Consider the following 11,578-nt stretch of genomic DNA (forward strand, 5'->3'; position numbering starts at 1 on the left):
AGGCGAGGTGGCAAAATGAACAAAACCAGGGTGCTTTCTGGTAATCTAGAAAGTCAGTCCCTGGAGCCTTAGACAACAGGCCTTTCAGACACCTCCCTCCAACAGAAACTGAGTTTTCAGAGAAAAGGTCAAGACACTATTTTTGTGCTCAAAAACACACACAGGAGATCTCTGTTCCCCGGCTCCTCCCAGTTTCCTGGTCCCGAAGGTAGTGAGACCAGAGGAGACAAACTCCCCTCACACTTCAGCCAAGCCACAGCTGAAACCACAGAGGAACTGGTGAGACAGCAAGAGAGCTGCTTCCATGCTGTTCCTGGTAATCAATGCCGGGGTGAAGGAGACAGACCCTGAGGACACTTATCACCTACCAAAGCAGAGATCCAGAGGCCCCTAAGAGCTCACCACTGAAGTAGGCTTTAAACTCACCCACCACGGCTCAGGGAGTTTTATGGAAGAGGTGCTGGAAAGACTGTAAGAGCCATAGGTTGAGACATCATGCCCAGAGGCATTCCCTCCTCCCACCCACCCCCAAAAAATAACTGACTGCTGCTCCCACAATGCATAAACCACAACCCCATGGGGATTACCTACAACCCCACTGAGGAGTGTCCCCAACCGAACAGGGGAGGGAGAAGGGAAAAGAGAGTACTAACACATGATGTATTTGTAAGAAACATCTTGTTAATAATAATTTTAAATTTAAAAAAAAAACTTGCTTTAGAGCTGGAGAGATTGGCAGTTAAGCGCTTGCCTGTCAAGCCTAAGGACCCCGGTTTGAGGTTCAATTGCCCAGGACCCACGTTAGCCAGATGCTGAAGGGGCACACACATCTGGAGTTCATATGCAGTGGCTGGAGGCCCTGCACACCCATTCTCTATCTATCTATCTATCTATCTATCTATCTATCTATCTATCTATCTATCTATCTGCCTCTTTCTTTCTGTCTGTCGCTCTCAAATAAATAAATTTAAAAAAAAAAATTTTAAACTTGCTTTAAAAAAAACACAGAGGGCTGGAGAGATGGCTTAGCGGTTAAGCGCTTGCCTGTGAAGCCTAAGGACCCCGGTTCAAGGCTCGGTTCCCCAGGTCCCACGTTAGCCAGATGCACAAGGGGGCGCACGCGTCTGGAGTTCGTTTGCAGAGGCTGGAAGCCCTGGCGCGCCCATTCTCTCTCTCCCTCTATCTATCTGTCTTTCTCTCTGTGTCTGTCGCTCTCAAATAAATAAAAATTAAAAAAAAAAGTTTAAAAAAAAATAAAAAAAACACAGAGATGTGCCGGGCGTGGTGACGCACGCCTTTAATCACAACATTCAGGAGGCAGAGGTAGGAGGATTGCCGTGAGTTCGAGGCCACCCTGAGATGACAATGAGTTCCAGGTCAGCCTGGGCTAGAGGGAGACCCTACCTCAAAAAACCAAAACACACAGAGAAAGAGACAGAGAGAGAGAGAGAGAGAGGGCCCTCCCCGTACACACTCCAATAATACCTTGCTCCACTCAAAACAGACCTCCCCCCTCCCCGTCACATGTGCACACACAGAGGGAGAGAATGACTGAGGATGCTGGGGGACAGATAAAAGGGTGGTGCAGCCCTGAGCAATCTAGGGGTCCAAAGGGCCCCACTTAGCCCTACAGCATGCCTGGCCTCTTTAGCTCAGACAGGCGCTTTCCTGTGAGAAGAGGCAAGAGGGGAGGACCAGACTGTCTCCATCCAGTGTGTCTGTACCCTCAGCTATGAAGACATAGCCGACTTTAAGCTCTTTTGTTTGTTTGTTTGTTTGTTTGTTTGTTTGTTTGTTTTTGTTTTGTTTTTTGAGGTAGGGGCTCACTCTAGCTCAGGCTGACCTGGAATCCACTCTGTAGTCTCAGGCTGGCCTCAAACTCACGGTGATCCTCCTAGCTTTGCCGCCCAAGTGCTGGGATTAAAGGTGCGCGCCACCACGCCCGGCTTGGGTCTGAGCTCTTACAAGCCTATCCTCAGAGCTTGGGCAGGTGACACCAGCCAGCCCCCACCCCTCAAAGCAGGACTCCCAAGCTGCAGAAGGGAACCTCTGGATCCCTTTCCAAAACATAATTTTTAAATATTTTATTTATTTATTTGAGAGACAGAAAAAGAGAAAGATAGAGAGAATGGGGACCAGTCACTGCAAATGAACTCCAGATGCTTGTGTCACCTTGAGCATCTGGCACTACTGAGGACTCAAACTCAGGTCCTTAGTCTTTTCAGGCAAGTGCCTTAAATGCTGAGCCATCGCTCCAGCCCCAAAACATAAACTTGATTCATATGTTCTTTTTCTGGCATGTGTACATATTTGCAGCATGCATGTGTGTATGCATGTTCATGTGTTTATGAGCACACAGGTGCATGTGAGCATGTGGCAGTCAGCGGTTGACAATGGGAATCTTCCTCAGTCACTGTCGGCCTTGTTCTTGGAGCTAGATTAGAGTCCTAGGGTTTCCCTGTCCCCAGCTCCCCAACACTGGGATTGCAGGGACACACAGGACACTACATGGGTTCTGGGAATCTGAATTCAGGGCCCACTTGTTCCCCATGGAGCCATCTCCTCAGTCCTTACAACACTCTTTTCTTCAGCGGAGGAAAAGAGGACCCCAGAGAAAGAATTTCTCAATCTTCCTTGGAGCCAAGATTTAAGCAGTAACCGGCTCAGGCACTGAGACTTGAAGCCTAAGCAGTAACCGGCTCAGGCACTGAGACTTGAAGCCTAAGCAGTAACCGGCTCAGGCACTGAGACTTGAAGCCACTCCCGTCCGTCCGGCACCCCCAGGCCAGCCCAGGCCGCCTCAGTAGGGCAGTCGGGAAATGACTATGGAAAGAATGGGCTGCCTGTGAGCTCCTGGAGGAGAGATGCCAAACTCTACCCTCCTTCAGAGGTGCAGCTTGTCCCAGAGTCACTGCTCGGGCAGCTGTGTGGCTTGGCAGGGTCTCCTTCCTATGGGCTCGATGGCATGCCTTGTGAGCCCCCCACACACACACCGCCCCAGGAACGCTGTTTACTGTGGCTTTCTGCCCGCAGCCCCAAAGCCACGCCTGGCTTATGGCTTTCAGCAGTGAAGAACCCCAGCGGACCTCAGAAAGACAATCTAACCCTGGCCAAGCTGCAGGGCACCCTATCTTCCTTCCTGTAACAGAGCAAGCCACAACAGGCAGAAGTGGGTATTCAATAAGGAACAAACGGATTTTTATTAGCTGCCAACAATAAGGCAAAAGACTTCCAGGACCCAACATAACGTTGCCACCAATGCAGAAGCGCTTCCCACTCAAATTCCACACGTGCACCTGAGGAGCCAAACAAGGGATGTTCTATTGACCTGTCCAAGGCAGGGAACCAGAGAGGGGCTGGCTCCACCTTGTACCAGCCTCAGTGTCCTTACCAACACACGCTTCATCTCACGGCGAAGCAACAGGGGTACTGGGAATAGAACTCGCTTGCTAGCGTGCTTGAACTCCTGGGCTCAACCCTTGCCACTGTATCAAAGCAGGTACAGTCATGCAAGCGCTTGGGAGGTGAAGACAGAAGAATCAAAAGTTTAAGGCCATCGTCTATGACATGGCAAGTTCCAGGCCAACCTGGGATACATGAGACTCTGGAAAGAAGAAAGAAAGAAAGAATGAAAGAAAGAAAGAAAGAAAGAAGGAAGGAAGGAAGGAAGGAAGGAAGGAAGGAAGGAAGGAAGGAAGGAAAGAAAGAAAGAAAGAAAGAAAGAAAGAAAGAAAGAAAGAAAGAAAGAAAGAAAGAAAGAAGGAAAGAAGGAAAGAAGGAAAGAAAGAAAGAAAAAGAAAGAAAGAGGAGGGGAGGGAAGAAGGAGAAAAAGAAAAAAAGAAAAAGAGAAAGAGGAAGAGGGAGGGAGGAAGGGAGGGAAATAAGGAAGAGAGAGGGAGGGGAAGAGAGAGGAGGGTAGGAAGAGACAGAAGGAGAGTGTGGTGGTTTGACTCAGGTGTCCCCCATAAAATTAGGTGTTCTGAATGCTAGGTTCTCAGCTGATGGAGATTTGGGAATTAACGCCTCTTGGAGGCAGTGTATTGTTGGGGATGGGCTAATGGACGTTATAGCCAGTTTCCCCATGCCAGTGTTTGGCACACTCTCCTGTTGCTATTGTCCACCTTATGCTGACTAGGGGGTGATGTCCACCCTCTACTCATGCCATCATTTTCCCCTGCCATCATGGAGCTTCTCCTAGAGTCTGTAAGCCAAATTGAACCCTTTTTTTCCCCCAAAAGCTGCTCTTGGCCAGGCAATTTCTGCCAGCAATGCAAGCCTGACTGTAACAGTAAAGTGGTACTGAGGAGTGGGATTGCTGCTGGACACCTGCCTGTGTGGCTTTGGCCTTTTGGAGCTGATTTTCAAGAGGAACATGGAAGGATTTGAAACCTTGGCCTAAGAGATGTCTTGCAGTGCTGTAAGTACAGCTTGATGGACTATTCTGGCCAGAGCTGAAAGACCTGACTGCAGTAAGAACTACGGGCTATGAGGTTTGGCTTGTGAGGCTTGTGAGAGCTTTGCTTGGACTGGGCTAGCAGTTTGTGTGAGAGGCTTGCTGTTATGCCCATGTCCTGAGAAGTTGTGTAGGGTTGCTTTGCATAGACATGGACTGGTGTGAGCAGAGGGATATGGCACAGAAAAAATGAAATCTTTGGGTGAACTGCTGCCCATTCAGCTGCAATTGAGAGAAATAAAACCTTTGAGATTGGGCCAGCTGACCTGTGCTGGGGCAACCAGACAAATATAGTCTCTTTTGAAGGGGACCTGGGTGCTCAAGGAGTGTCCTGTTCCTCAAAGCCTGCTTTATTCCCCCCTGGATTAACAAATTGGCACCCTACTTGGTATCGTGGAGTATAAGAAATGCAGGAAAGAGAGGGTCATTGAGTTTGCAACTCAGTCTTGTGTTTTGGAAATGGCTATGGGCAGTGTGAAGTGGGTTTGCTGGTTGCCTGCATGGAGACCCCATGGAGCCATGAGGATAAACCATGGATTGCAGTGGAGACCCAGTGGAGATGCTAGGACCACAAGATGGCTGCTAAGGAAAGCTGTTGGCCCAGATGAAGTTTCCCAGGACTGTGAGTAGCCTAGCTAGAGGGGCGGAATTGGAATGCCAGAGACTTGTTGCTGGTTAGAATTATCGGACTTGGAGATTTGTCACTGGCTAGAGTTGTTGGACTTGGAACCACAGAGTTTGATGTTTTCCCTGGTTGTTTTAAATCTTGTATTGGCTGAATATTTCTTTGCTATGCCCAATGCCATCTTTTGCAATGTGAATGTTTAGTCTGTGCCATTCTGGGTTTTTTGAGGTTATTTTTTGGTATTATGGCTCAGTTAAAAAGACCTTGGATTATGGGGATGTATGACATCATTGGAACTGATAAAAATAAAACTATGGGGACTTTCAAAGGATGAATGCATTTCATTTTACATCACGTATGGTTATCAGTTTATGGGGACCAAGGGTGAAATGTGGTTTGATTCAGGTGTCCCCCATAAACTTAGGTGTTCTGAATGCTAGGTTCCCAGCTGATGGAGATTTGGGAATTAACGCCACCTGGAGGCAGTATATTATTGGGGGCAGGCTTTTGGGTGTCATAGCCAGTGATCCCTTGTCAGTGTTTGGCACACTTTCCTGTTGATGTCCACTTTATGTTGACCAGGGGGTAATGTCTACCCTCTGCTCATGCCATCATTTTCCCCTGCCATCATGAAGCTTCTCCTCAAGTCTGCAAGCCAAAATAAACCCTTTTATTTTTCCCAAAAGCTGCTCTTGGCCAGGTGATTTCTGCCAGCAATGCAAACCTGACTGCAACAGAGAGCAGCAGACACACTAATGTGGGCATTATTGAAGTTGGAGGCAGTCCTTGGTTATAGAATGAGTTCAAGGCCAGCTTGGACTCTGTTGACACTATCTCAAAAAAAAAAAAAAGACATTTATTTAGCTGGTGTGGTGTCAGCTGGATGTGGTGTCACACACCTTTAATCCCAGCACTCAAGAGACTGAGGTAGGAGGATCCATGAGTTTGAGGCCAGCCTAGGCTACAGAGTAAGTTTAAGGTCAGGCTGGGTTACAGTGAGATGCCGCTTCAAAAAAAAAAAAAAAAAAGATGGCTGGCATGTTCTCCCTCATATGTGGATCCTAGCTACAGATTATTGGGCTTCTGTGTGAGAAGAAAAAAACTCAGTAGCAGAGGCCAGTAAGTTAAAAAGGAGATATAAAAGGAAGAGAAAAGAAGGGAGGAGGATACTTAATAAGTTGGTATTGTATATATGTAAGTAGAAGAATAGATTAATGGGGGTGAAAAGGCCCAAAGTAAGGTCAGGAGAAGAGATTGAGTAAAGGAAAGATGGAGGGAGAGCTAATCAAAATCTGAGAGGATGCAAATAAATCATATGGAATACTCTGGTTTTGGACAATGGAACACTCAGGAGCCATAGATCATTGTTAGAAAATTTTCAGTGCCAGGGATGGGATACCTCCAGTAAGTTCTTGGCCAGGGAGGTCCCTGATGCCCCTAAAACATTATAGGCCATTGCAGAGGCCCTTGGTTTCCCAACAGGAATAGATGGTAAGACCCTATTGCTGAAGACTCCACATACTTGGGCTGCAAGGTCACTGAGAAATCCTGCTGGAACTGAGCTGATAACCTTCTCCATATAGACCAGCTGGAAGAAGCCATTCTACATGCAGTTCAATGGGAGAAAGAGATACCACCAGTGAAGATACTCAACAGTGGACACTGCAAGCCTTATAATTGGCCAGCCAGGCCAAATGAGCCATCGGGTGCAATAGTGGCATGTCTGTCATGGTGGAAACCAATTGCCCTCCAATTGGACTGGAGGCCCCGCTCCATGGGGGGGAATACATCCCTCATACTGAAAACTTAAAACAGGGGTAGTCATGAGCCCTAGGGGTGTAACATCTGCTGATGTCTGGAAAAATGTATATACTATGCTTATCAAACTGCCCAGTAAGCACTTCTCTTAATATTTATACCCTAATATTAACACTACTCTCACTTTGGGTAGAGAATCTTCTCTTTTCAGATGGCAGTGACCTTAGGATGACTCAGAAGGTATCATAGTGCTGGAAAGAAGGGACTGGAGTACTGAGTAACATCTTGATCACACCTTCCAAGGCTAAGGGTCTAATGCAGAAGAGGTGGCGGAAAGAATGTAAGAGCCAAAGGAAGGGTAGGACTCCTTACAATGTGCTCCCTCCAGACATAAAATAGCCTGGATATCCATGACCTCATAGTGCCTGACACTACCTACACAAGACCATCATAAGAGGAGGAAAAGATCATGACATCAAAATAAGAGAGAGACTGATTGAGATGGGGGAGGGGATATGATAGAGAATGGAATTTCAAAGGGGAAAGGAGGGGAGGGAGGGTATTACCATGGGATATTTTTTATAATCATGGAAAATGTTAGTAAAAATTGAGAAATAAATAAATAAATAAATAAATAAATAAATAAATAAATAAATAAATAAAATACACTTCTCTGAAAAAAATAATACATAAATAAAAATTATATATATATATATAATATATAATAATATATTATATATATAATATAATAATATATATAATATATATAATATATATATATATATATATAGTAGAGGGCTGCAGAAGTGGCTTAGGAGTTAACGCACTTGCCTGCAAAGCCAAAGGACCTTGGTTTGATTCCTCAGGACCCACATAAGCCTGATACACAAGATGGCTCATGTGTCTAGAGTTTGTTTGCAGTGGCTAGAAGCTCTGGCATGCCCATTTATTTCCTCTCTCTCTCTTTCAAATAAACAAATAAAAATATTTCTTTAAAAAAAGCTGGGCACGGTGGCACACGCCTTTAATCCCAGCACTCAGGAAGCAGAGGTAGGAGGATCGCCATGAGTTCAAGGCCACCCTGACACCCTAAGACTACAGAGTGAATTCCAGGTCAGCCTGGGCTAGAGTGAGACTTTACTTCGAAAAAAAAAAAAACAGCCAAGTGGATGTAGCCGCACAGACTGCTCTCGGGGCGCTCTGCCTTATCCACTGCTCTGTGTTGGCTTTTGTACTAGCCCACGTGCACGCACATGCTGTTTTCACTGCTCTGGCTCGGCAGTATAACTTGACGTCACGTATGGCAACACCTCTAGCAGTATTTTTTACTCTGGATTGCTTTGGCTGTCTGGAGGGGTTTGGGGGGGTCTTTTTGTGCTTTCATATGAATTTTAGGATTGCTTTTTCTATTTCTGTGAAGAATGGTGCTAGAATTTTGAGTGGGATTACATTGAATAATTTTTAGATTGTTTTTGGTAGAATGGCCTTTTTTTTTTTTTTTTTTTTTTTTTGGTTTTTTTGAGGTTGGGTCTCACTGTAGCCCAGGATGACCTGGAATTCACTAAGGAGTCTCAGGGTGGCCTTGAACTCACAGCAATCCTCCTCCCTCTGCCTCCCAAATGCTGGGATTAAAGGCGTGTGCCACCATGCCCAGCTTTAGAATGGCCATTTTTATAATATTAATTCTTATCTATGAGCATCAGAGGTCTTTCCATCTTCTAATATCTCCTACAATTTATTTAATCAGTATTTTAAAGTTTTCATTGTAGAGGTCTTTTGCTTCCTTAGTCAGATTAATTCCAACATAATTTGTTTTCTTTACTTTTCTCCTTTTTTGAGAGAGAGATACAGAATGGGCGTTCCAGAGCCTTCAGCCAGTGCAGATGAACTCCAGATGTGTGTATCCCCTGTGCCCATGTGCGACATTGCACACTTGTGTCACTGTGCATCTGGCTCAAGTGTGACCTGCCCTTGCAGGCAAGCGCCTTAACCTGATCTCTCCAGCCCATTTTTCCTCAAGGGAGAGTGTGAACACGGTCCCACATGCTTTTTATGTTTTTTTTGTTTTTGTTCTTTTTTTTTTGTGACGAAGGGTATCACTCTAGCCCATACGGGCCTGGAATTCACTCGGTAGCTCGGGATGGTTTAGAACTCATGGTTATCCTTCTACCTACGTTTCTTGAGTTGTCGGATTAAAGGTGTGTGCTACTGTGCCTGGCTCCAAGGTAATTTTCGAGGCTATTATAAATGGGAATATTTTCCTACTTTTCTCCATGTTTTCATTGGTATATAAAGAGTATCAACTTTTTTTATGCTAACTTTATATCCTCCCACTTTACCAAAAGCATTTTTCAGCTTTAAGAATTTTCTGGTGGTCTTCACGGCCCCTTTATGTATGGAATCATAGCATATGAAAACAAGGATCCCTTAACTTTGCCCTTTCCTGTTTGGATCCCTTTTACTTCCTTCTCTTGTCATTAGTCTAGCTAAGACTTCAAGTGCCATGTTAAATAGGACTGGAAAATGGACATCCCTGATCCCAGTGAAAATGCTTTGAGTTTTTCTCCACTCAGCATGACATTGGCCATAGGTTTGTCATATATAGCCTTTTTTAAACTGCTACATTTTTCTTCCATACCTAGCTTCCCCAAAACTTCTACTATAAAAGGATGCTGGACTTTGCTGAAGGCTTTTTTCCCATCAATTGCGATTATATAATTTCTGTTCTTGAATCTATGTGATATAATACATTACTTAATTTATGTATGTGAACCATCGCTGCATCTGTGGAATGATCATGGTGGCTCATCTTTTTTTTTTTTTTTTTTTTTTCGAGTTAGTGTCTCACTCTAGCCCAGGCTAACCTGGAACTCACTATGTAGTCTCAGGGTGGCCTCGAACTCCTCCTACCTCTGCCTCCCTAGTGCTGGGATTAAAGACGTGCGCCACCATGCCCGGCTTTGATCTTCTTTTTGGGAGGTGGTAGGGTCTTACTTTAGCCCAGGCTGACTTGGCACTTCCTGTGTAGTCCCAGGCTGCCCTTGAACTCACAGTGATCTTCCTACCTTTTCCTCCTGAGTGCTGGGATTAAAGGTGTGCATCACCTTGCCCGGCTGAATTACCTTTTTTTGTTTTATTTGGGGGGGGGGGATTTGTTGTTGTTGTTTTTGATTTTTGACAAAGATGACAAAAGTACACATTTGAGAAGAGACAAAATCTGCAATAAATGGTGTTGGGAAAACTGGATACTCACATGTAGAGAATAAACTAGACCCTCGCACGTGGGGGTGGAGGGGCACCCTTCTGTTCCCATGGAAGACAGCCATCCCTCAGGAAGAGTAAGGATGGGACTGCTTCACGGGACCCGATGGAATCACGGAAGTGCCAAGTCAGGTTCCGCAAGCTGAGGCACAGCTGCCCCCCCCCCCCACACACACACACACAGTGTGCACGCACACGGCCGGAGGCAGCCATGCTGGCCACTGACAGTTCAACCAGCAGTAGCTGCTGTGACCAGGATGTGGCATTTGGGAGCAAGGAGGGTCCATGGTTCCTGTGGGCTTGAGCTTCCCATAGCAACATGGGCATGGCCAGGGAGGTGTCCAGGATGTCAGCAATGGATGGCATGCCAACCCCCAGGTCCTCTGCACCTAATTCCTCAAACATGTCACCAGCTTAAAAGGGGTCTGGGAAGCACCAGGTTCAAGGGACATGAAGAGAGTAACTGCCACTTCCTGTTCTCAAGCTCACTCTGGGAGACAAACCACATGTCCCCAAGAGTTTGCAACCACCCTTATGAGGAAATCAGGAACTCCAGGCATGAGGCGGCACCCCGTAATACTTGCACTCAGGAAGTTGAGGCAGGACTGTCACAAGTTTGAGCCGGCCAGGGCGCCAGAGCTCTAAGTTGCCAAAGCTACATAGCAAGATCCTATCAAAAGAAAGAAAACGGGCTGAAGAGATGGCGTAGTGGTTAAGGCACTTACTTACTTGCCTGCAAAGCTAAAGGACCAAGGTTCGATTCCTCAGGACCCACTTAAGCCAGATGCACAAAGTGGAACATGCATCTGGAGTTTGTTTGCAGCAGCTGAAGGCCCTGCCATGCCCAACCTCTCCCTCTCTCAAATAAATAAATACAATTTTTTAAAAATGAAAAACCAAAAAGGAGAGGAAGGAGCCAGGCATGGTGACACATACTTTTAATCCCAGCACTTGGGAGGCAGAGATAGGAGGATCACCATGAGTTCAAGGCCACCCTGAGACTACATAGTGAATTCCAGGTCAGCCTGGGCTAGAGGGAGACCCTACCTCAATAAAAAAAAAAGGGGGGGGGAGAGGGAGAGCAGCCTCCTCCGTCATGACAGGCCTGCCTGCAGGTACACATGCTATATGCCTGGCGGCCTTTCAAGTCTCGGCACTCCTCAGCTAAGACAGGGAGAGTGAAGCCACATCAACGCTGGGCAGAGGTGCCAGGGCACGTATCAGGTGAGTAAGATCCATTACCATTGTAAGGCTCAAACGTAGGTTCAGGATCCTCCACCCAGCAGGCCAGGTGCCTGTCAGACCCCAGCAGCATTTTTAGTCCAGGCACAACCTGACACCGAAAGTCCGAGCAGCACCCAACTTCTGCTGCACCCAACTTCCTGCCATCAGGAAGTCCCTAGAGCTCCATGCCCAATGCAGGGATAGCTCTCCAGGTTGTGGCATCCCTCCACTTGACCCAACGGCTTGCTAGTGTCAAT

The sequence above is a fragment of the Jaculus jaculus genome, chromosome 6 (assembly GCF_020740685.1).
Source record: "Jaculus jaculus isolate mJacJac1 chromosome 6, mJacJac1.mat.Y.cur, whole genome shotgun sequence".
NCBI classification, from domain to species: Eukaryota; Metazoa; Chordata; class Mammalia; order Rodentia; family Dipodidae; genus Jaculus; species Jaculus jaculus.